The sequence below is a fragment of the Mesocricetus auratus genome, unplaced genomic scaffold, assembly GCF_017639785.1.
Source record: "Mesocricetus auratus isolate SY011 unplaced genomic scaffold, BCM_Maur_2.0 Super-Scaffold_100031, whole genome shotgun sequence".
In the NCBI taxonomy this organism is placed as follows: Eukaryota; Metazoa; Chordata; class Mammalia; order Rodentia; family Cricetidae; genus Mesocricetus; species Mesocricetus auratus.
The window spans coordinates 12,826,302-12,853,359 of NW_024429212.1; the positions used below are offsets into that span (position 1 = coordinate 12,826,302).

Consider the following 27,058-nt stretch of genomic DNA (forward strand, 5'->3'; position numbering starts at 1 on the left):
TGTAGATAGAATTGTTCCTGGAGACCTCCAACTCTGAAAGGAGGAATTGCTGGCTATAAAGGGTACCTGACAGCAGAATTTCTCAAACGTTTAGCACATTATTCGTCCCAAACCACAAAACTATGTGTAAGCACTTACAGCAAATCTCAGAAGGGAAAGAAAACAACTCCTACTTGTTAAAAAAAAAAAGGATCTCACAATTTGTCACCTTGGAAAACTTCCATTGCAATCTCTTTTGTGAGACCTGTTTTTTTTTTTTTAAGTTTTAAGGGAAGAATTCTCCTTTACATCAGTCCTTGGTGTATATGTCGTGTACACAGCGATGCACAAACTGCCCTGCATGGTGATTAGGCTTATAGCATGCCTACGTAGTTCATATTGATTTACAAACTGAATAACTAATATAACGCAAAAGCAGAGAGCCCTGCTGATATTGCCATGATCGTTTTCTTGTCTCCATGCAGCAGCAGTTTCTAAAATGAGCCCCAGGATCTTAGCCATGTTTGCACCCAAGTGGAAAATGTGTGTATATAGAACAAAGCAGAAAATAGATGCCTATCGACTCTTGACAGGAAGATTGAGCCATTCTATTATGCTTAATTCATTATGACTCCTAAAGATCGTTTTGAAATCTTCTTAGTTATATTTACAGCATGTTTTGTTGTACGTATTAATTCATCGGTTTATAAGTATCTGTTTAATTCTGGCCAAAACTATTACTTTAATATTACCTGCTGGAATTTGAGCTATTGAGACATCATAAGAGAAATGTGTATTATTATGGATGTGTGCCTGGGCCCAAGCCTGCAAAACCATCATAACTTTTTTAAAACATATACATAATTCAGATTAGATCCTAGTTGCTTGCTAGGCTAATGTCATTTCTAAGTATGAATATAAATATTCCGTGATATGTGACTGTTAGCATTTTACAGGACGTTCAGTTTCACTTTACTGTGTGTCATTCACACTATCTGTACTCAGTAATTGTGTGACTTCACGACCTGATTGAGAGCAAGATTCTCAATGACTCCCAAAGTTAGGTAGGACAGTATGGTCCCTCCGTTTCCGCCCCTACACTGCTCTCTGGCTGTTAATCATCTGCACAAGCAGTTTTACTCTTCACTGGTCTATCCTAGCATACTAGCTACACACTCCTGCCTATGCCTGTGTGTGAGGAGTGTGCATGCACACAGATCCCTGTCCAAACACCAAAGTGGCTGTGCTTGCTGTATTATTTTACTTCGGTTTCAAGCATTTGACCTTACGCATCAAACTTTTCAGTAGAAGAGACAAAAGTAAAGCTGTTTCATGTTGATGGATAATCTTAAATTACATACGGCAGTGTCAGTTCTCAGTTTAAAAACTAATGAAGTTAATGCCTGAATTGAACCCAGGTCTGGTGGTTATGCACCTGTAATTTCAACACTGGGGAGCTAAAGAAAGGAAGATTGAGAGTTTGAGGCCAGACTGGGTTACACAGAACCTGTTCCATAAAGCCAAACAACAACAAAAATCAAAGTGTCTGTACTGATTGCTGGAGATTTGGAAAGGTATCTTCCTAGTGTGGTGCTTGAAAGGCTGTAAGTTTGATGGCAAAGCAAAATCGAATATGCAAATATCTGTGTTTTTATTGGTTGGGTTTTATTTCTTGCTGAATTGCTAGGATTATAATCACCCTTGCAGCTCTTCAGTAGCAAGGCATTGTGGGAAAGTCAGTCAAGTACAATTTATACGAAGGAAGCTTTTATGTCCAACCTTTAAAATATTAGGTGAAGGTAACCTTATAATCATTTTTCAAATAATCGGTTGCAGTGTACATTGGTGAATGTAGGCTTGAAAAATTAATTTCAAGACTGTGTGTATGTGTGTGTGTCGGTGCGTGTGTGCGTGCATGTGTGTGTGTGTGTGTGTGTGGTATTTTCCCCACAGCATTGTAATTTCCTACAGCATTGGTGTGGGAGAGCTTCAACTGTAGGCTAATCGGATTGCCCAGGAAGGTTTCCAAGCAAGCAACCCCATAGGAAATCCCTGTGGGTTCAACAATCTGGAGAACTACATGGTCTCAAATCATGACCATCTCAAAAGACACCAACAACTGTAAGCGCATCTTAAGTTTGCGTCTCCATTCCTCAACTACTGGTATTTCTTCTATTCCCTACTCATGGCAGCTGGCTTGCATGCCTCTTCAAAACGGAACAGAAGAGATAACTAAAAGGATTTAGTCTTCAGACTCGCCTACTACAAGTCAAACCTTGGATATAGAGAAACTGAACTACACAGACCGTCAGCAACCCGACTCTGGAGACAATTTCAAAGCAGACACAGAACTGGAAACCTAGGGGCTGGGATTCAGTCCAGTGGTGCAGTGTGCGTTGAACGAGCTCCAGGTCCGAGGCTTGGTTTCCAGCCCTGGAGCTCAAGAAGAAAAGAACCGGCCACCTGCAAAACACCTCAGCCCTTTTATACTCATCTTTTCCTTTCGACTAATGACAAACACCTTTTCAGGTTATCAATTTTATGCAAATATGACTGGTTCTGAAGAAGTGAGAGCTCACTGAGCACTTGTGAGGAAAGAAGCAGCAAGAAGCCAAGAGTTGCAAAGATGACTGTGAGAGGCAGGCATGTCTGTTCAAGGGGATTGCTGCAGCCGCGGCAACCATCATGAGCCCTGCAGGAAAATGTCACAGCGTCACTGCAGCCCTCCTCCAACAGAGTGGTAGATTACTCTGCCAACGCCAGCAAGACACACTGGGTCCACACTCCTGAAAAAAACAAATAATTCGCTATTACTGAAGCCACAACTAAATAAAGTATGTGTGTGTACATATGCATGTGCATATTATATATGTGTGTGCAACGTGTTGTGGGTGCTGTTACTATTACTATAATTTTAATTAACTTCCTATCAATATGAAGGCTTTTCTTCAAGGCTGTCATCGCAGGCCTAGGAATATAGTTCAGTGCTACATGGATTGCCCATCATATGCAATAATAATAATTAATTTAAAAATAATAATAGCGACATTGACAATAAAATCTGACACTGTAGGACTAGAATGGTTTCTAGTACCAATGTTTCCACAAGGAAAAAAAATGTTCTTCTTTGTATACTATTTCATTGTACTTCTTGCACTCAGGTTTCTAACTCACTAATGAAAAAGCTGTAAAGTAAAATAAGCAAAGGAAATAGTTAACCCTTAAAGTGTTGGCATAAAGTAACAAATAACACAAAATTAGTGGGCAGTTGACATGGGAAGCCATTGATTCTAAGGATGGATGATCCTAGTCACTTAGATTTGTTTGGGATTTTTCTCACATTGGAAAGAACCAAGTCTCTGGGCTATTTCTGCTGCAGCACCACAGAAATAGAATTGTGAAAAAAAAAGGGAATTTTAAATTAGATGGGCCTGATGACTCTGTGCATTCTCAAGTGTAAAAGTGCTGGCATTTTTGATAGCTTCAAGACAGGGAGAGTCTCTGTTTTTAAAGGCATCAGAACTTCCACTGAGAAACACATTCCAATCCTTGCAGGGATCTTTTTGTAAGCAGGAGGTGGTGGCAAAATATAATACAGATTCTTTCAAAACACCCATGCATTCATTAATGTGCAGAAGTTAAGAAAGGCTTTCAAACATAAAAAACCAGAGTCTTCTGACTTACACCGTTAAATGTACTTGTGTTATATAAAAGACCATAATAGTTACTTCATGGTAAATAATACCAACAGTTACTATTGAATTTTAAATGACAATGATGTTTGCCACCAACAGAGTCTCTTACATAATCTTTTCCAAAAGGTGGGAACCAAATTACAAAATGTTATTGATCCTAAATGCCAGTCTCAGAGTTGTAAGTAAAATGGAAAAGCATTTTTCTATGGAAAAATCTTTTCAGTAAATGAGATAAACTTCCAGAAAATATTGGGAGAGCATAACTGAGCATGGATGGCAAAACGGTGACAAATGGGCTAGGAAGATGGTTCAGGGGTTAAGGACATCCGCTGCTCTTCCAGAGAACTAGGTTCATTTTCCAACACCTCCATGGTGGCTTGCAACTGTCTAAAACTGGTTCCGGAAACTATTCTGCTCCTTTTTGGCCAACACGGGCATTGTGTTTGTAGAGAAAACACTTATACATATAAAATAAATTAATCTAACAATCTTTTTAGCAACTGATAACACTGACTTAAGACTGAAGAATGGAAACTTCCAAAGCCAAATAGAACATTATTGTAATAAAAGATTACCCGATTACCCTTTTCACTAGCTGTTATTTTGGGGGGATTGTTATCATGTACCACCACAACTGGTTAAACAAATTTTAAGAACAAGGTAAATTAAGGGTGGTTGTCAATGCCACATTCTTTTCTTAAAGTGACTCAACTCTAAAACTGTTTTCCAAAGTGAAGAATGCAGAGACTAGAATTTTGTGTCTGTTTTGAGTCTATTCTCCTTTAACCTTTCTCTGAAAAACAAGCCAGACAGCATTTTCAGACAATTGTTCTGTTCAGAGAAACACTAAGAACAAACATGCATTCACATTTCAAGTGAAAAGAACATTTTAATGGCATTAGAAATAATTTTGCCTTGTTAGCTTCAGGGCTAACAAAAATAATCAAAGAAAAACAGGCACGAGAGGTGTTGAAAAGGTATTTAGATTTACTGCAGACCTCCCTCTGCAGTTACTCAGACCTTAACTTTTGCCAATTGATAATAAATGTCATGTGTCTTTCATAGTCACGTCCCTAAGGAGGAAAGGATCTCAGAGTTGAGGTAAAAGGTTATTCATCTTTTCAAAAATGACAGACAATCCAAATAAAGGATTAAAGTTCTAAGATGCCAATCCTTCAAAGTTGAAAACAAAACAAAGTTTCTAAAACTTTGACTTTCCACATGGTAAATCATCTTAAAGGTACCAAGATATATTTCATCTTACCTTCTCAGGTAAAACGTTAAATAGAAATAACAGATATTGGTCAATATTTATTCATCCTACCATGTGTGTGAAGAAAACATGTATTGCATTTTATGGATGCTAGCAGAAATTCATAAGCATTATTAAACAAAGTTAAGCTCACACAGAATAAAAGATCACCTTCTAGAATTATAGAATTTATGGTTGAGGCAAATATGATACAAGGCATGTCCATCTTCAATGATACTATCATAGAGCATATGGAGTGCTTTCACATGGCAGACTATGGACACCCCTCATTGAGGGCCTCACCCTCCCTGGGGAAATGGGCGGGGATTGGGGGAGGGAGAGATAGGGGGGCTGTTGGGAGGGCATGGGAGGAGGGGAGGAAGAGAGAGAAGGAGCTGGGATTGACATGTGAAGCAATCTTGTTTCTAATTTAAATTTAAAAATAAAAAAGGCAAAAAAAAATACCTAAGTTTTTATTGACTCTTTACTCTCCCTACCAACTCCTGAGAGCAACTCCCCTTTTACTGATTATACAGTTTTGCCAGCAGTAAGATATTATTCTCTATAATTGCAACCACCCAAGATGCAACCTTTACAGATTAGCTTCCATGTTGCAGTAAAATATGTTTCATCTGTGTCTTTCATGGAGCGATAATTCATTTAACTTCAATGCAGAGTGACATTTCGCTTTACAGTGTGAACGTGTGGATACACCGCAGTTTCTTTATCCACTTATTTACGGGAGGGCATCGTAGTGGTTCTGAGTTTGGTAACTGATCTCCATGTACATGCTTTGGCCATGGATTTTGTGTGTTTTATGGACTCATCTCTCTCTCTCTCTCTCTCTCTCTCTCTCTCTCTCTCTCTCTCTCTCTCTCTCAGAGCTAAGATACAAACTCTAATTTTAAGCGACATGATATTACCATAAAAACAATATGTTGATCAACAGGGAGAAATTAAAGCCTCAGACACAACTCCACACATCTGAAGACAATTTTTTTTGTTTTGTTTTGTAGACACAAGTCAAAAATGCACACTGGAGAAATGCCAAAATCTTCAAAAAATGGTCCTGGTCAAACTAGATAGGTGTGTTAAAAGAATTAAAATAAATCCATATCTATCACCCTGAACAAAATATATCTCTAAATGGATCAAAAACCTCAACGTAGAACAGATACCAGATTTTGATGGAAGATAAACCTGTGTATGATAGAACCCATAGGTATAAGAATGGATAATCTGAATAGGACCCCAGTAGCATAGATCAGTTCATTGCCCAGAGCTTACCAGAGAAGCTGCATCTTGCAGTAGATGCTAAGTAAAACAGGGACCCACAATCGGAAACTGTGCAGAGAATAAAAGATTTTGGGATGTCTCTACAGAAACCCTCCACTCAAGCCTCAGTGATCTATCTGTAAGAAACATAAAGATTACAAGAGTCAGAGATGGTACATATTTCCAAGGAAACCATGTCCTCCAGACACATTAGCACTGATGTAGCTTGTCATAGCAAGCACAAAACCTCCACAAGTTCAAATCAGACAAAAGCTTGGGACACACAAAGGGACACAGAGTCTCTAACCTGAAAGCTATTTGCAAGTAATGCCTGATAGAAAAAGGAGAATCATCTTTCTCCATGGAGTGGCACTGTGTATACTTGCCGTAATTCAGGCATGGTACTATGTCCAACACAAATGGATTCTATGCCTTTCATGTGCTATACTGTTTGGTTTGGGTATATATTGTTTTTGTGCAATGCTTTATTTATTTTCTCTTTCTGTTTGTCTTTCTTCCTCTCTGTCCTTCCTTCCCTATTTTTTTCCTTCTTTTTAGAAAGATCATTCCATGAAGAGGTAGAAAGAATCTAGAAGGATTTGGAGGGAGTCAATATTTTTTTAAGTTGTTTAGAAAATATTAGAAAAAAGAAAAAAATTTGACTTCTGACCTTCACAATTATTTGCTACATAATGACAATAACATTGAAGGTTCTTTGGGGAGTATACTTCAACTACAGAAGATGGTATACTGAAGTCCGTTTGTGTTATCAACATTCAATTATTTCCTAGGTTACCTTATTCTTCTTACCTATGAACAATTACCGTATTTGTAGGCCCATCAGGTTTGTTTGCTTGTTTGTTTTTTTTTAAATCATTGAAACAGTCTTCTTTCCATTTGTGTTTATATAAAATCAATGAGTCACAAATAAGAAAAAGAAAAACATGACATTCCTCTCCCACCAAAGGACTTTGATGGAACACATCACAGAGATGCTTACATATAAATGCATTTATTATGCTATTGTTTATATCAACTTGGGTTTCCATCAGCAGAAGAATGGATGTGGACAGTGTGCCTTATGGCCTTCTGTCTTAAAACATCACTTTGCCTTTGTCTCTTTGTCTTGTCCTGGTCCACACTGTTTCCCATCCCTTGAGCTTTCTTTGTTGAAATCTGCTGGAAGTCCTCGTCCTTCACCATGTTCTCTGCCAGTCTGTCAAAACTTCCTGAGCTAGCCATCAAACGGTTTCTCAAGACAGAAGGAGGGTCAGGATATTCTGTTCACAATGTCATTCTTCTGGTTGACTTCTTGTTGCCACCCAGTTTTTTTCTTTTATACCTTTGTGATCATTTTCCATCAGAAGCTTATTTTTATTGCATTACAGTTCTAAAGAAACACTGCCTTAATTTCTAGTTTTAAATTTTCCCCATGGCTTTCTAAGAAATTATGTGTATGGGACAGGTTTGACAGACTCTACTCACGAGCGTAATTTTCCATACTAGTTATAAATGTAAAAGAAATTCATTACTGTCTAATGTTAGCCCATTCCCAAACCTGTAAAGCAAACTTAACTAACTCACAAAGAATAATCTGCTCCATTCATTGCCAGATTTCAATAGCGAACTGTTTTCAGAGCTATTTCAATGCATAAGGATGCCCCATAATTATTGATTTTTTTCAAATCATCCTTAACATCTGGCTGTGGTATCAGTGGAACATGGTAGTTTCGTGAAATAATTAAGGGTAGATTTTTTTTTCGTTTTCCATTCTGCTCTTCTGTGAACATTTTCCTGCTGAGAATAATTTGTAGCACAAAACTATCTGATATTTGTGTTGAAAACATTTAAGCTTTTTATTTTTAAAGTGTACCTCCCCACCATGATGGACTCCTCCCTCTGGAACTGCAAACTTAAGTAAACTTTCTTCTACAAATTGACTTTGGCGGTCTGTTTTATCACAGCAACAGAAATGCAGCTAAATTATAGACGTTCAACAAAAATATATAATCTACAGACTAATAAATTAAAACTCATAAGATCAACCAAGCTCTAAAACTATCAGAGCATCAGAAAATGGAGACAAATTCAAATTATATTATAATCACAGGAATATACTAGCAGTTGCAGAAGCAAAATTTCATATGAAGAGTAACTTGTAAATCTTTTTTAGCCCTTTAACTGGCAAACATTAGGCATTTCCACAAGGAAGAGCTCTGCAAGGTTTTCCTTTCAAATTGGATTGGGAGACATAGGGTGGGGACAAATTCTCTGCAGAGCAAATGAATCAGCTAGGGGTCAGCAACTGTATTTCAAGATAATGGTTAGGAGAGGAATAATGTTCCCTATACTTCTTAACCCCATATCAAGGTAGCTGCTTCCCTGAATGCCTTCACTGTAGAGTGTCAGGGAGATCTGCTGAGGTAGTCAGGAGCACATACTCTCCATCTGGATTATATTGTAGGTGTGAATGTTTCCAGTTGAAAGACATATACTTGGCAAAAATCTAAAGCAACAGGAATCTTTCTGAATAAGTAAGAGGTGAGAGATTACCACAGTCAGAAGAACTGAACACCTATTTTTTTCTGTTTTGAATTTCTACAGTTCTCTTTATAATGTTTTAGAAGTTTAAATGATTCTGAAATCACTGAGGTTTTATATTTATTATTCAAAAACAACCCTCTCCTTTGGAAACATTTTGCTTGCTGAAATTGAAGAGAATTTCTTTATAAAAAATGCTAAAAAATGATTTTAAAAAGTTGCATTTTACGACATGGTTTATGGTGAGTGAAGATAAGGTGTGAAGGGTGTGCAGGAATGTATATTGTCAAATTATTTCTAGTCAGATTTTGAACCCTTAAAGCAAACTGGTTAAGGAGATGTCATCCAAACACCAAGTCCGTGCCCAGATGAGATCTCTGGGTCCTTCACTGATTCAGAGGTTTGTGACTTTCAGGGATCCTGACATTCACTGTGATCTCAAACAACTCTAATTAATGACTCTCAACCCACACAGTCAACACAGCTCCTCCAAAAGAATGTTTCCATACTGTGCACCTTTAATGGGTTATCTCAAAGGACACCCCCCCATAATGGGCAGGTGGGCCAATTATTTGCAGCTTTACACTAATTTCCATTACAGAATCACTGACTTAGAACTCCTCTCAGTTTGCTCTTTTCACCGATCACCTAAGGTTATTCCTCCCCTCAAACACATCTGAGGATCATCTCTGTTTCCACACATCACCCTTTGAGCCCACCCGTGCTTCCTTGACTTAGACTCTCTTTTTTCTATTCTCTGTAAACCAACTCAAAAGTGGTCTTCTTGTCTTCAAGTGCTTAACGTTCCCATAATGGCATAAGTGCTACCCAACATAAATTCTTGTACTGTTAATGAAATAGTTCAGGACTGGGGAGAGGACTCAGGAGCTAAAGCACCTCCTGCTCAAGTGTGAGGACATGGGTTTCTATCTCCAGAATCTGGGTACAGCGATCTGACATTATGTGAGTCTGCAGCCTCAACGCTCAGGTTGTGACTTGGGAGGTGAAGACAGAAATGTCATCAGACGCTTCTGAGATGGGCTGCTGTGCTGAGAAGCCACAGAGAATCACAGGCACTATGTCCTAAGCAAACTGGATGAAAAGTACCACAACTTCGCCAGACGCTGCCCTCTGACCTCCATGTGTGTGTTATGGAGCACACATGCCCCCCCCCACACCATATACATACAGAAGCAGAAAAAAATCATCTAAAGTTTCTGCCAAGACTGTAAAAATTATCTGGATGTTTTAATTTGGCAATATTTTAACCACTAAGAGTGCATTCTTACAAAGGCACCAATGTTAAAATTCTTCCAGGTATCTTCCAGTATACTCTCTATAAACTTACTATGTACATTATTATACACTGAAACCAACTATCCTAAGATTAAATAAAATCTCTGATGCATTAGTAAGTGAAGTAACACAATTTGAAAGAGTGTTTACCCAATATAGCCAAGGTTTGCAAAGATGGTTTCTGCATTATAAGAAGGTAATAATCACTTGGAAAACCTATAGTCTGACTCTCATAAATAGACTCCAATGCAAATTTTATCATTTCCTTGCCTTTGTAAGAAAGACATATTTCAATTCTTAATGGTTGTGCTTAAACATTGAAATTAACAGAAAGAAGTAATAATAATATCAGAAAACAAAGAATTGAACTCAAAATTTAATTGAGCTGTAGATGTCAATATTGCTCTTTTTCATTTAACAGCATAATATTAGCCCTTAATTTAATACATTTGAATCTGCATTAATTCAGCCCAAAGCAGTGGACTTCATTTCAAACAAATGGAAGTAGTGCACATCTGATTCCATTTTAAACCTAACCCAAAGCAGCCAGATCTCTACATGAAAGACATCAAACTGGTATGCAAAATCATCTTTGAAATGAATTTAATATATCAAGCTCTGGGAAGCATAGGTATGAGACATGGGGAAAATGTGAAAAAAATCTCATTAAATATTTTTCACTGTGTATTGGGATTTGTTTCTTTTTGATTCTACCTTCAGGTTTTGAAAGAGTGAGCAAGGTAATATATGAATGGCAGGGTAAAAATAGCACTCCCCTATCACTCATCTCCAAGGAGCTAAAATCTTTTGTAGGAATGATCTCATTAATCCGCACTGCATCCCTGCAAGCTAGATAGGTTAAAAAAAGGACTATATTAACCATATTATAAATGAAAATTGTGGAAAAGTTACCATTCTGTTGAAATAAAAGTGAAAAGTAGTACCCTTTGACTTTGAGTTAAGATCTTCTGCTGATTGAGTTTATTAGCTCTTAGGCTAGTTTGTATTGTAGTAAACTCATTGTAATGGATCACCAAGAAAATAACTATCTACACCAAGCTTTTAATCTTCAATTCTTATTACTATTATATCTAATGATAATGTTGAAGTTCTAACAGAATTTTATTCATATCCTGACGGTGTGTATGTATATATAATAAATTGTGATTATCTTCACATTCCCATTACCATGTGTGGACCCCTTCCTTACCCAGGAGACTGATCTTCTTTTCATCTCGTCTTCTAGTAGGTGCAACGTCAGAGAGTCACCACTTCCTCCAGGAGACATTGTCTCCTAAGGAATGAATGAGGCTTCTTGGGCGTCTCTTCTCTCCATGATGGAATGATGGGTCTAATTTTGTGCAGGTATATGTAACTACTTTGTGTTTGTAGTTGTACTATCAATGCTATGAGAGGTTTTTTTTTAACTAAATCTAAAATCCAGCAAGAACTAATGGTGCACAGAATCATATCATGAACATAAAAGAACATCAAAACAGATTGTAAGAGAAAGAATATTCCAACATATAGAATATATTAGTGCACATGAAAGGAAATGTCCCAGACATAGTTTTCCATCTCCCAATAGGTATCCACATCATATGTCAAAATAATCAAATATTTTAAGGACATCTCTAGATATAGCTTCTATTTTTATCCAGCAAAGCAATAGAGCTCACCACTAAAAATTTGAAAAACAGCAAAAACAATGACATAAGAAAATTTATAACTGTAAAATGTACAAAAGTGCTGTGTTATAGAATACTCTCAGGATATGACATTATAAAAATAGTAACATCCTCATTTCAAGATGATATCCCCATGTATATATTAGCCATGCATTTAGCAGTCACTCTGGGGTTAGGGATACACAATTCAACCTACGATTACAATGTTTCTTTTTCTTTTAGTTTAATTGACACATTGTTTCCAATATCTGCTTGGTGAGTACTTACAAATATGGAATTTTTTATTCAAAATGTTTTTGAGGGGGAGATAGTGGAAAGATGGCTTCCTGATTAAAAGGGTCTCCTGATTTCCTAGAGGACTTGAATTCAATTCCCTGTACCCATGTTTGGTGGCTTACACTCAGAGGATCTGATGCCCTCTTCTGGACTTCACTGGCATCTGCAACTCATAACTACACACACACACACACACACAATTAAAAACAAAACAATAAACCTTTAAATGGCAACTATTTTATAAAGGCAAAATGCAAGGGTGAGTTTCATCTAGAATTAGTTCTGTGTCTGCATTTAACACTTCTCCCAGAGGGGATGACGTTTGGCCTACATTTAGACCTGGGATTTCCAACGACTATATCACCCTGTTCTCAGCTGCCACAGGATGTCATCTTCATAGCTATTGTTACCACGACTCTTCCGAAATGGTACTTTAGCCATGAGAACATATGATCAGCTTCTGACCTTTTAGAAAGTTTCTGCGATGGTGCTTTGTTATTAAGGACGTTAAACTTACCCTGACAGCACACCCAGTGTCTCTTATTATTTATGAGTCTGCTCTTTTTCATTCTGCTTATTTATTTTCCTCATGTATCAACTGCTGTGTTTTTTCAATGTGTTTTGGAAAGAGTGGATTGAATTACCAGCATAATATATAGTTTTAAACATCAGACGCTTGAAGGAGACGAACAGGAAGGAAATAAAGCTGTCCCAGAGGACACCAAGTCATGCCCTCACACCTGGGACTTAGCAAATGGCAGAACTGTGGGTTGAGAAGTGTGTTGACACTGGACAAAGAGGCTGAGCATGACTGACATGAACATCTTACGATGACAAAATTAAATTAAGTATTCTTAAACTATATTCCAACTTAATTTAAGAAATTAATTTATGCTAACAGGATACTGGAGGTCTATCTAAGTATTGCTTCCCCCACCCCCAGAAGATATCATTTCCTTTGAAATCTCTTTAAACTGAAGAATAGCTCATGATCTCATGATGCCTATAATAAGTTTGAAACCCTCATAGTTGTACTTCCTCCATGCGATTATGTTCTAACTCATATGAAACTGATCCTATGCCCTGTAGGTAGACTTTGAGTAGTTATGGTCTTTCTTCTATCTTCCCTTGTATCCCATTGATTATTATTTCTCCAGGATGTCCCCTTACTTGCTGGGTTAAAATTGCACTAACATCAACTTTAAATGTATCATTTGGATGATTTGGATGAATTCGGCTGTCAACCTCTACCACGTTAGCTCATTCCTTTTTATGCTTTGTATTTTTTTTTGCCTCATCTATGGATGCATTTCATTATGAAGATGCTTATTTAACTGGCATGTAAAAACATCCCCCTTGAAAACGCCGTTCTGTACTCCAACGGCAGCTTACTTTTGTGTAAGCTTTTTGGGTCTGGTTTCTTAATAGAGTTTTCCCCTACAGTCTCATTGCCTGGGTCCAGAGTCACCTGGCCCAGCCCCAGGTCCTCGGCCTTTGTGCGGCCCTTTGACTGCAGCTGTTCTGAGAACGCTCCCTTTCTCCTGGAAGGCAGAGAGCTGATGGTCTGCTGTTGTGTTTCCACAGAACTCCTCTCCACCCCTTTGCATGTCTGCTTTTGCTATTCTGACTAAACTGGGGGTTATTTTGCCATTCATGGTTGAACTACACTGTTGTTTCTGCTGACGTAACTTCTTCACGAATTATGCCTGTAACATGGCACCGTCTAGCTTTCGTGAGTTTTGCTCATGTTCCATTGTCTTTTCTTATTCTGATTTTCCCCTTTACTGTCTCTGGGCCTTTCCTCCCTTGAGATGTGTATGTCACGCCCAGCGCACACCTGTAACCCCGGCACTCAGAGGCCAGAAGATGATTGCAAGTTTGAAGACACCTCAGCCTACAGAAAGTCCCCCAGGTCAACCAGAGCTACACAGAGGGAGAGACAAGGAGATCAGGATGTAGCCAAGTTTATAAAATATTTTTTCATATTTTCACTTTGAAAAGTAGAGCGTAGTTATATTAGATTTTTCATGAATCATGTTAGCTTCTCTTTTTGTTCTCTTGTCTTAAGACATCCGAGGTTAATTATTTTGGTTGATTTCTCACATTTTCTTAAGTGTTTGTAATGTTCTCAGAATTTAAATTTCTTAGCCAAGTTACATGAAATTGCTTAAAGCTAAGCAGTCGCATTGAGTTTTCATGCATCTAAAGAAGGGAGGCTGTAAAAGTGCTTCCCAGTCAACATTACTTTTTCAGCGAAGGGCTAGGCCTCAACAGAGAATGTTGATGCGTTCCGTTTTGGGAATTCAGAGGCTATGGAACGTAGTGGAAGAAGACAATCGTGTGTTAATTACGACTTTGACATTGCTCCAGATGTCCACAGCTCCTGATGCGGAAGCCAGATGCCCTGTGTGTCCTGCCTGCACCTGTCCAGCACTGCCATGGACTTTAGAACCCCACTGCCGAGGGGCGGGGGGCGTGTGGCCAGCATCCAACAGCCATCTCCTGGCACTCTGGCTGCCTCCTGGGAAGACGGTGAGGGTTGTTAAAGAGACATTTATGATTTCATTAAGGACCGAACCACCAGGTGTCAATAGGGGCCTGCTAATTGACATTTCGAGATATAAAATTATTTTTTAACTACAAATGAAGGTATTTCTGCCTCTTCTTAACTAACCAGTGCAGAAATTACATAGGTTCATTAAGCTTTCTTATTAGAATTGTACTTAAGGAAAACATGCCTAACATGGAGTATCAAAAAAACCATTTTATAAAATACTTATATCTCTTTAAATATTTAATCTGTCTTCAAAGCAGCTATCAGAACTTTAGTCAGTGACTTGGTGAGCTTTTCTTCATTGCACTGTCCAGCAAATGTTCTGGAAATTTGACTTCTAATAAATTGATTCCAGTTAACAAACTCATTTTTCTGTGGAAATCAATATTTGCTTAAATAGGTCAAGTGCACATAACTTAGTTGTAAATATAGATGTGTCATAAGTCATGAACATTGTTGAATATATATATATATACATATATATATATCATCTCTTTTATACATCATACTGTTCTAGATTCTGGTATAAATAAAGTTATCAGTGAATGCCTGGCCTTTAGGGTTTCACACAGTTTACTAAGGGATTCAGAAAGGAGCACATAGAAGATGTCTAATGGACAAAGTGACATCAGGGTTACACTCACATGCTGTAGGCATGCAGAAAGCAGTTTCTACCTCGGCTACAGGAAGCTGCAGATTTCCCAAAGTAAATATCTTTTGATTTAGAGTTTTTAAAAAGATCCAAAGTTGGGAGACAATGAGATGGCAGAGAAATTACAAGTGGTGGGAACACACGTGCACACACCTAAAGATCTGACTGTACAGAAAGAGCTGAAGAGTCTGTGGGTTTGCAAGATAAAAGTAGTTACAATATTGTAATATGAGTAGCTGAGTACTCCCATGTCCAATGCCATGGTGAAGAGTTAGCACTAGATCATACAGAACTTGAAAGATTTTTACATCAAGAGGAAATATCATCACAATGTCGTTTTGGAAAAAGATGTCTAAATATCATGTCAAGGGGACTACGGAGGAGGAAAAGAAAAAATTGTGATTCATTGGGTAAGTTATGAAACAGAAAGTGACCTGGAATAGATGCTAAAGACAACAGCAAACTCCCGAGAGACGTCAGAGGCTTTTGCAAATGTTATTTAGTAATAATAGAATTTGTGATATGCAAGTTACCACTCTCTGGTAATCAGTGAAGGCACACAACCCTGAACTTGAGAAGGAACTGATATTAAGAATGCATGAATAACTAAAATCTAGAAAGGAAAATAAAAAATTGTAAAGGGGAATAAGGATCCCAACAGGTATTTCTTCAAAGATGGCAGGAATCGCTGATGACAGAACAACAGTAGCAATAGTCAGACGAGAAACTGAGTGTTTAATACTGCCAGATACAGAATTAAGAATAGATCTGAAGACAAATTTCATGTTATGCGTGTCTTGTCGTAATGAAGAAATCGAGAGAGAAAGTAGGTAGCTAGAGAGTAAGTTTAGGGAATTGAGAAAGATGATTAGAGAAGTTGGTGTAGAAAAAAGTAATAAAATGACCTTAAAACCAAGGTGAAAAAAAATGGCAGATAACTGGAGGCTTGTGTGATACTGGAAATCAAACTTCAGTGCTACTAGCCACAGGCAAACATTGGTTCTTTTATGGATTAGTAGGGAGACTTCTGCAGTATTTAATGAGGGTTATATGTTAAAAAGTGTTGAATTGTAACCCGGTTCACATATGAATATATAATACTCATAATTAATGAAATCACATTTTAACCAACAAGTAGCTAGAAGCTCCTTTCAGATAGGAAAAAAATATATGATTGAAAATAGGTTTGTTAACCTTGCAGTAATCAAATCTGAAAGAATTTATGGTAATAATAGTTTTATATAACTCAGAAAATAAGTGGAAGAAAGCCAGATAACTGGAGCTCAGATGGGAAACCCTGATTAACTCTCAGGAAATGACTGACTTTCCAGTAATCAACTTGAGAAAGGCAATCAGGTGAGTGTACAGTGTGTGCCGCTGTGGATTCTGTGATGTTCAGGGTTTGTAATTTAGCCTTCTTGCTGATTCATTAGCAATGTGAGTACTCAGCATATATTAATGATCTACAAGGAAAAGATTAATGGCGTTCTACAGGTTCAGAGGCTCTCAGAGGAGCTTAAGAGATAAATACGCAATGCTACAATCTTCTAGAATAGCACAGCTGTTACAATAGGAGGCTGTAGGAGGGGGAGATCGAAGATAGCCCCCCAGCCTCTCTTGTTTTGTTTTGGATGGAACTACTCTTAGAGGATGCCAGGGGAAGATTCCTGAGCTCTTTCAGATGGAAAGAAACATATGTAAATGAATGCTTTGAAAAGATCAAACACTTAAACACAATAAAGCCAAAACTCATGTAGCACATTTGAGTGACTGAGTAGCAACAATGACCAGATTTGGGAGGACTTGGATAGAGCAGGTTGAGGTGGGGTCCAAGAGAGGCTGGGTCTGGCCGGGGAAGGTGGGCACAACTCTTTCTGAGAATCTAAGTCTCATACCAAAGTGGAGCCTGATGTCAGGTTTACCAACAGGAAGAGACTTTCTATTCTGGTAGAATAGAATCTGAGTGGGCAGAAAATGACCACTGGGAGGCTCTGTGCCCTCTCTGCTGTCATCCATTTTTAAGGCCATCACAGATTTATGACTCATTTATGCTTTTAGATGCATTTGATCCTTTCACCTTACGTGTAGATAAATGTGTGCCTTGGTGTATGTATATGCCCATAGAGGCCAAACAGAAGACAGACATTCCTCTTGGGCTGGAGTTACATAAGCCTCTAAACTGTCAAATGTGCATGCTGAGAACAGAATTTGGGTCTCTGCAAGAATAGCATGTGCTCTTAACCAGCAAACCATACTCCAAGCTCCTCAATTATTATTATTATTTTTACAAATATTCACTATCTCAGACTTGAAGTTTCATGGAAAAAGGCACCATTAACAGGCCAGTTCCAGTGACGGTAAATATCTTCTAAAGACACCAATCTGATTATTGGTTTATTCAGAGTGATTCTTTCCTTTACTCATCTTTTTAATTTACTGGACAAGATTATATTTTAATATTATATTATCATTAGGGCTGTTGTCATTAAAATATTACATAGAACTATATGTTAATTTAAAAAATCCTCAGCATGGGCAAATTATTAATGAAAGACCTGTATTTTGCTTATTTTAACAAAATAATGAAGAAACAGCTGAATTGTAGCTCGTTTCTCTGACTTTAGAATTAGAATGAAAGCCACCAACTCCATGAACAAGATGATTCCTGGAGCTATGTGTTGCCTTCCTGCCCTGGCTATTTATGTCCGCAAAAGGGTAAAATCATAAGTGGGTCGTTATAGAAAGGCTGCTGTGTGCATCATTCTGTCTCTCCAGCTGACTTGTTGGGTGTCCTGGGATCCACTGTACTCTTAGCCCAGTCTTTGGAACATTAATATTGAGGATCCCTCATGCTGGCCCATGAATAAACAGGATGTGCTCCCTGACCCACAACCCCAGAGACTGTCCTGGCATCGATACAAGTGGCTCTTGGCACTGTGTTTCTAGGGTGACAGAAGCTGTCACAGCAGGAGTACCAGCATGACAGACTTATGGGCTACTCTGTATGCCCTGTTCTGGCTGGAAGGCCATTTTCTGTCTGAGACAGAACCTCCTATAAGAAGAGATTGCTTCCCAGGGACATTCTCTGAAGCTGGAATTTAAGAGACACATATTCATAATTCAATGCATAAAATGCAATCTAGGTAGCTTTAGTGACACTTCATGCTTTCTAGAAGGTGAAATTAACAGGTTACGTTAGTTTCTCCCTGGCACGCGTGACTGTATGTTGGCACACACATGCTCCCTCTCTGACCCAACCCTGACCACAGTTGTTCTTTTATTGTCCCATATTCAAAATTTATTTATAGGGGGAACGTCTTCATCAGCTCAACTGAAAAGCTGCTATGTTTGACTGTAGCACTTCTCACAGTGCATTTGTGTCAGAAGATTTCACCAAGAAGTTTGTTCTTAATATTCCATGTTGTAGCCCACTGACTGTAGCTCTCGGAGCAGACCCAGGATGCCCCTAATTCTTCCTCTCTGAACCTCTGAGCCTCTCCTTATAACACATCTCCAATCCTTTACCTTCCACTGACTGGAAGGGAGAAACTGCTGTCTACCAGGGAACCGCAGCACCGCACTAGGCTGGGACTTAGGTGGGAACACTTTGTCCTCCAAACTGTCGGAATTAATTTTCTCCTGTAGTCCCTTTGACGCTTCCCTTTCGCCCAGACTTCAACCCTTTGTGACTCCTGTTAACCCCAGAACAGCTTTCAGCCAGAGACTGACAAGGGGCATGTCTTAAGATAGTAAAGGAAATTTAAGGCAAACCCACAGCTAACGCCATCTTAAGTGAAAAGTAACTCAACTCATTTTCACTAAAATCAGGCGCAAGGGAAGACACTCTGACAGGATACCAGTGGTTCAGGAATTTAAACTATGAATCAAGAAATGGGATCTCATAAGTTAAAAAGATTCTATATAGCAAAGGACACCATTATTCAAGTGAAACAGCAGCCTACAGCCTAGGAAAGAATATTTGCTAATTATGCACCTAAGAGAGGGTTAGCATCTAGAATAAATAAATAACTAAAACAACTGAACATCAAGAAAACAAATAACCCAATAGAAAAATGGGTCATAGTGAGAAACAGAGTTCTCAAAAAATGAAACCTAAGTGGCTAACAAACACTGCAAAATCTGTCACCATCCTTAGCCGTCAAGAAAATATACATTAAAACTACATTGGAATTTCATCACACCTCATTCAGAATTGTCAACATACAATAGCACATGCTGGAAAGAATAAGTAAAAAAAGGAAACATTTACTCATTGCTAGAGTGACTGCAGACTAGGTACGGATGCCCATCATCAGGTGAATGGACAGTGAAAAGTCAGTACATTTTCACAACGGAATCTAACTATTCAGAAATTATGAAAATTGTAAGTGAAGAGGATAGTGCTAAGATAAATCAGCCTAGTGACATAACTCAGGAAACACATATTCTACGTGTTTTGGTTTTTTTTTTTTTTTGGTTTTTCAAGACAGGCTTTGTCTTGTGGCTTTGTCTTGTGGCTTTGTCTTGTGGCTTTGGAGGCTGTCCTGGAACTAGCTCTTGTAGACCAGGCTGGCCTTGAACTCACAGAGATCTTCCTGCCTCTGCCTCCTGAGTGCTGGGATTAAAGGCGTGCACCACCACCGCCCAGCTTTCTACATTTCTACATGTTCTTTCTTATGTATGGATGCCACTTTTTTAATCTCTCTCTCTCTCTCTCTCTCTCTCTCTCTCTCTCTCTCTCTCTCTCTCTCTCTCTCTCTGTCTCCATGTGTTTTGATCCAGATAATTGTAGAAGTTAGGTCATTAGCAAGGGGCCAGGAGGTATGATGGGTGTTCAAAGGAAGGAGTAACACAATATAGTTTGCTAAAAGAGATAAAGGAGAAACTAAAGGGATTAAATGTGGAGACAGATGTGAGGACGGGAAAAGGAAGGCAATTTGGTGTGGGATAATTAACACTAAAAGCCTTTGGCAAAGCTTTGTAGAAAACTTTCTAAATTGTAGAAGATTCCCAAACTGTATACAGCAGTGCATCTCAACCTACCTAATGCTGAGACCCTTTAATACAATTCCTCATGCTGCAGTGACTCCCAAACATCAAATTATTTTCGCTGCTACTTCATAACTGTTATTTAGCTATTGATATAAATCATATTATAAGTATCTGATATGTAGGATATGTAGCAAGAAACCCAGGCGAAAGAGTTATTCTTCCACCCCCAAGTTGAGAACCTCTGGTATATACCTATAAAAAGAATTTAAATTGAGCCACAGTATAATGAGGGAGGAAATGCCCCAAATAGATATCTTCTTTTTTCTAAATGTGAAACACTTCATGGATTTGTGTATCATCCCTGCACAGGGGCCAAGCTAGTCTTCTCTGTACCATTCCTATTTTAGTATGTGTACTGCCAAAGCAAGCATACCAAACAGGTATCATATACCAAAAGTGCCAGCAATGGTTTATATCTTCTTGAGTCATTGGCCAAAAGGGTCCCACAAACATCCCCCAAAATTACAGAATATTTCAAATATAGTTGGTTACCTTCCACAACCTGATAATAAAACCCTAGTGCTAAAGGCACCACTTATTTATATCATTGAACATGGAGAAGCTTTTTCCTAGCTAGAAGCTTCACCTATGCTAACTGGTATCCATGGTGCTGGAAGGCACCATGCAGACTAATGGGGAAGAAAAGTAATCATCACTCTGATCCAGCTACAAAGCATGCTCTACACAATGGAGACATACCACAAGGCTAACTGGTCATATAATAGTGGCATAAATGGAGAGAGTGGACAGCCTTGCCTTGTTCCTGATTTTAGAGGAATCACGTCGAGTTTCTCTCCATTGTTTTGATGTTGGCTGTTGGTTTACTGTATATTGCTTTTATTATGTTTAGGTATGTTCCTGTTATCCCTGATCTCTCCAAACCTTTATCATGAAGGGGTGTTGGATTTTGTCAAAAGCTTTTTCAGCATCTAGTGAGATGATCATGTGGTTTTTCTTTTTCAGTTTGTTTATATGGTGGATTACATTGATAGATTTCCATATGTTCATCTCTGGGATGAAACCTACTTGATCATGGTGTGTGATTTTTCTGATGTGTTCTTGGATTCGACTTGCCAATATTTTATTGAGTATTTTTGCATCTATGTTCATGAGGGAGATTGGTCTGTAGTTCCCTATCTTCATTGTGTCTTTGTTTGGTTTGGGTACTAAGTTAATTGTAGCCTTGTAAAAAGAGTTTGGCAGTGATCCTTCTGCTTCTACTGTGTGGGAAAATTTGAAGAGTATAGGTATTATCTCTTCCTTGAATTTCTGGTAGAATTCTACACTGAAGTCATTTGGCCCTGGACAATTTTGGCTGGAAGACATTTTATGGCTGCTTCTATTTCTTTAGGGGTTATATATCTGTTTAAATAGTTTATCTGTTCTTGATTTAATTTTGGTAAGTGATATCTATCCAGGAAATTGTCCAATATTGTGCTGGAAGTTCTTGCTAGAGCAGTAAGACAACAAAAGGAGATCAAAGAGAATACAAATTGGAAAGGAAGAAGTCAAACTTTCTCCATTTGCAGATGATAAGATAGTCGACATAAGTGACCCAAAGAATTCTACCAGGGAACTCCTACAGCTGATAAACACTTTCAGCAAGGTGGCAGGATACAAAATTAACTCAAAATAATTAGTAGGCCTACTATATGCAGACAATAAAGGGGCCTAGAAAGAAATCACAATACCATAAACAACATAAAATACCTTGGGGTAACTCTAACCAAACAGATGAAAGACCTGTATGACAAAAACTTTGAGTCTTTAAAGAAAGAAATTAAAAAAGATACCAGAAAAATGGAAAGGTCTCACATGCTCTTGGATAGGCAGGATCCCACAGTAAAAATGGCAGTCTTACCGAAAGCAATCAACACATTCAATGCAATCTCTATCAAAATCCCAGTGCACAATTCTTCATGGACCTTGAAAGGACAATCCTCAAATTATGTGGAAAAACAAAAGACCAAGGATAGCCAAAACAACCCTGTACAATAAAGGAACTTCAGGGGGCAGCACCATCCCTGACTTCAAGCTCTACTATAGAGCTATAGTCCTGAAAACTGTTTGGTATTGGCACAAAAACAGACAGGTAGATCAATGGAATCAAATTGAAGACCCTGATATTAACACACACACCTTTGAACACCTGATCTTTGAAAAAGAAGCTAAAATTATACAATGGGAAAAAAGGCATCTTCAACAAATGGTGCTGGCATAACTGGATGTTAATTGACACAGAGACCCATAGCTGGACAGTGTTCAGAGAGCAAGAGATTGGCACATTTAGTTTTGATATAGAATTTAAGTTTAACTTTCATTATAAAATGTCCTTGATAATATTCCTAAATGTAGTGTTTGCCACTGGATAAAGATTCATCAGTGTGTGATTTGATTCGCTGGAATGTGACTAGAAACTTCAAAGGTACCAAGAGAACTTGGAGACCATGCTATAGATAGCAATTCCTGAGCAAAGGACTTAGGAATCAATACAGTCCCCTAACTGCACAAAGGAGAAATAAATGGAAAATATAACTAAGACAAATAGCCTAAGAATTATTTATTTTGTTGAAAGAGAATGGAGGGGAGCACCTTCTAATTACAAATATGTGCAGGACAAGAGCTGGAGGGTATTCTTTTTTTTTCTCAATATATGTTTTTATTTAAATTAGAAACATGCATGCTTCACATGCCAATCCCAGCTCCCTCTCCCACCCCTCCTCCCTTGTCCCTCCACCAGTCCCCACCCCCAGCCTCCCACCCAATCCCCATATTATTCCCCAGGGAGGGTGAGGGTATTCTTTTACTATCCAACACATCACATACAAACCCAATCACACACAAGGGTGCACAGTGATGATATTTAGGCACCCATGCCCAATCAGTAAAATAATGTAATTGTGTTAGTGAGATCAACAACTTAAAAAATAGGTAGTTAAGCTCTCAATAACCTGAGATGTTCTAAGTTTTTTTTGAGCACTTCAATTTGAACATCTGTATTGTTTTCAGTACACGTGACACTCTTTGATATTTGTGTAACAATTTTTAGATCCCAAAGCATCTTTTTATATAACTCAATAAGTAGAGACAAAAACTAATAAAATGAGTATTAATATCCCCCCCTTATCCTTTCTAGAAACCGAAGAACAGAGAAAATATAGTTTCACAATAATATTAGTTAATATAACAGCAGGCATTGAAAAAGGTCAATCCTGGGTAATGCAGTTAACAGTAAATGAACCTGAAACTAAATCAAAAGAATAGAAATAGACCATAAAAAGAAAGGAAGAAAATACATGCAAAAAATAGAGAAAATACATTTGAGATGTTCAGTGAAATATTAACTAACATTTTTATGGAAAAAGAGAACTGTATTTGGATAATTTGTCTTAACAACTTGCTACAGGCAAACAATGACTTTCATAGAAGCCTGGTTCATCTAGTATCACCCTTCAGAATAGCTTGAGAGTGGCATCATTGTGAAGTCGAAGCCAGCAGTCAAGATCTGACGATTCACCTGCACAAAGTTATACCCTCTAAGATAATAAGTGAGGTAACAAGTTTATGTCTATCAACAGCCCGTAACCCAAATGGTTAATGAATGGTGTCAATACCTTATGAGGTTTAAAATAAAGTAGCAAAACCATGTCCTTGCCTGGAACGAAAACTCAGCAGTAATGCCCAACTAAATAGTAGAAGGAAAAATTCAACTCCACAAGTAATCCTCTGACTTTAAAATTTGTATTCAATTGTAACGATATTTACCTTCCAAATACTTCAAAGAAAGTAGGTGTTAAAACTGTCTGAGATAATTTGCATTTGCCATATGCATGTACAAAAACAAAAGAGGATATATGTGTACACTTTTGGATATATTGCACCTAAAAAATAAAACTGGAAGTCAGTACAAAGAACTGACTAGCACAATTACTCAAGTTAGGTTGGAAGGGAGGGCTGTACAAATTGGGTGGGCTGGGACCTACGGATTGCTCTTTCAATACAGTTTTATAACTTTCGATTTTTTCATTCAAACTCTTTGATCACATATTCAATTTCTTCAATCATAAGAAGAGTAGCAGAGCAAGTAAAGGTTACAACATATATATATATATATTCATTTAATCTAAAAATGTTTATTCAACAACTCTAGTGTGGCAGAAGCTGCATCAGGCATGGGGGAATAAAGAAAGGCAATCCCAGTACTTAAGGAGCATAGAGCCTGGAGAAAGAAGCTGACAGGCAATCGTGACCTAGATTTAAAACCTGAGTGACTGAGCAAAGAAAACTGCACCAGTGAAACCAAAGTCAAAAGGGAAAGCCACTTTAAGAAATAATGTCCTTGATAGGAGGTAGGCTACAATTTGATGGAATGCAGACCTTATGCAAATTGAAATGTCTTTAGTAAGTGCATAAGCAACTGGCATTCAGGAAGATTCTCAAACAGCAATTTAAGAATGTTTTTTTCTGAGGCCAAAAGTCTAGAAGATAAGACAAAAAAAAACCCACAAGGAATCATTAGCAGTATCCACCATGGTTGGATTTAGGACGTGTTTCATTTTGTAAGAAGTTTCTACTCAAGATTTCTGATATTCTCACCAAAAAGAAGATTGAACTATTTTAAAGTAAGGTAGGCAAATGGCTTAAAACATAAAAAGTCCTTTGAAAAATATGATACTATAAAATGAAAGCTGTATTAAGATAACTGCACTAGGTGATCATCTGACATCAGGTGAGTCGGCTAAGGCCGTTTTATGATTTATTGTATAGCAATGATTCCTCAATACAGTAGTGCTCAAAAAGACACTCAGATTTGAATCAACTTTCTCCTATTTTTGATCATTTAAGGAAATGAGTTTTTGTTGAATATTAATTACTCCCAAAATCAGCTGGGAGGACTTGATGTTAATGAGACCAATTTTTGCCTGTTTGTCCTGTTGGTGACAGGCTCCATATAAAGGAAAGCATGTGGAGTGTTAGAGGCACTCCTAATCAATCCAGATGGCTTCCTTGTTTGCTGTCAGTCACAAAAGGAACTTGAATCTTGATGAGCAATAACTATCTGGAGAATGCAGCAGGAAGTTCTGAGTTGCACTTGACTCTCACAGTAATACAGAGGACTGGCTTGGTTATCTGCTATGTCCTTGAAGACTTTTTTCCTTTTCTTTCTTTTTTCTTCTTCTTTTCTTTCTTGGAAGACAGAAGGATTTTTAAAAGTATGACACAAATGACTCCCTCCACCAAGGTGAAGGAAATTCCAAGGCGCTGAGTGTTTAATGGGATTGACGGTCTCCAGTTTCTTGTAGGTGTCCTCGTCAACCAGACAACAATGTGTTGCTCCTGTTTTTATGCCCAACATAACTTTGCCATGCAGAAGAAACTCACAGACATAAAACACATTTTCAGACCCCATCTCCAGCTCTGCCAAGGATGGAGTTTGCAAGTGTAACAATGGCATCTGCCCCCACTTTGAGATGGAGACTCACCAATCACCCACTAGTAAGAGCAGCTGGGGAAGTAGAAGTAGAGTCATTACCTTGCAGATTATCATCTGTTGGAACCGTGCCCAAATTATCAACACAGAGGCTGATTGACATCAGGTAGTACCTGATGCCCCTTGTACATTTGTGTTTTATTTCAACAGAAGAAATTAACAGTGTCACATATGCAAAAGCAAACAAAGCGCTCAGAATTATTACAGCAATTGAGATGTAAATCTGCTTCTTTTTAGATATTTTGAACTGCTTATATTAGAGACTGGCAAAAAAAAGTTCAGCTTGTATGTTAGTCACTTCAATTTTCCAAAAGGTCACAAATAAAAGAGACTTGCATTTGGGATGAAAAGAAATAAAATTGTTATACTCTTCAAATTCTCCCGGGGCATATAATCCAATTTTTATCATTTGTTATGGGCATGATAGTGTACAAATAATCAAGGAAAGCAAATAAGCTGATCTCACATACTTAGCTTAATTTATAATATAAATCCAGGAAATATGCTAAATTTTTCAATCACTCATGTATACAGAAGATCAAACTTTTATGTGGCTTTGCAAGAAACAAGTAGATATTAAATAATAAAGACATAATGTTTTTCTCTTTACCCATGCAGGAATATCTAAAAAGACTAGAAGTAATGAGGCAAATGGTTAACAGAATATCCTGGAAGGTGAGAAAAAAGAAAAAAAAAGAGTCTTCAGTGGGCAATGAATGTGATGGGTGGCTCACATACACCATAATCGCCTTGAACATTTTTCTGACGATATGAATATACAAATGTAAAGGCTGTGAGCATGACTGTATCATCAGTTAAGAGACAAAAAACTACAGAAGATGAAAAAGGAAAAAGAATCAGAAAAAAACCAAGGCAATAGATTGTGTAAAGAAACAGGTGTTTATTTTATCATTTTCTCAAGAACATCATAAAGGAAAGTTCAGATAACCCAAGGATCAGATTGCCAAACAGATGGCTGTCATACCTGGAGAACAGGTGCATTTCCGAATTGAAAGCAAAGGAAGTAAGACTCAATCTGTAGTATAGAATGAGAAAAAAAAATTCAGATAGTGTTTGTAACCAAAATTCACACATCACTCTTCCTGCAATTCTATACCTAACTGAAATGTCTAATTGATTCAAACACTTTAGATGACTTAATGAGGCTTCAATAACATCCAATTCATCATGATATGGTAAAGCAGGAGATTTAGAATCATGCAGAATCCAGAAAGGCCAGTGAACCATGATTGCTTGTGGTCTTCTATACACAGGAATTGTTTAAATGTGGCTCATGGACCATTTCT

At 37.9% G+C, this 27,058-nt stretch overlaps 1 long non-coding RNA gene and 1 other non-coding gene across 2 annotated transcripts; both read right to left on the reverse strand.

The window, feature by feature from the left end:
• Positions 1-1,223: 1,223 nt before the first annotated feature.
• LOC121135135 lies at positions 1,224-26,788 on the reverse strand. Its single transcript, XR_005872324.1, has 3 exons — positions 26,737-26,788; positions 6,214-6,338; positions 1,224-2,765 (listed from the first exon to the last, which is right to left on the reverse strand). It is a non-coding gene; the product is annotated as an uncharacterized LOC121135135 (long non-coding RNA).
• LOC121135197 lies at positions 20,525-20,633 on the reverse strand. Its single transcript, XR_005872416.1, has one exon. It is a non-coding gene; the product is annotated as a U6 spliceosomal RNA (small nuclear RNA).
• Positions 26,789-27,058: the final 270 nt, after the last annotated feature.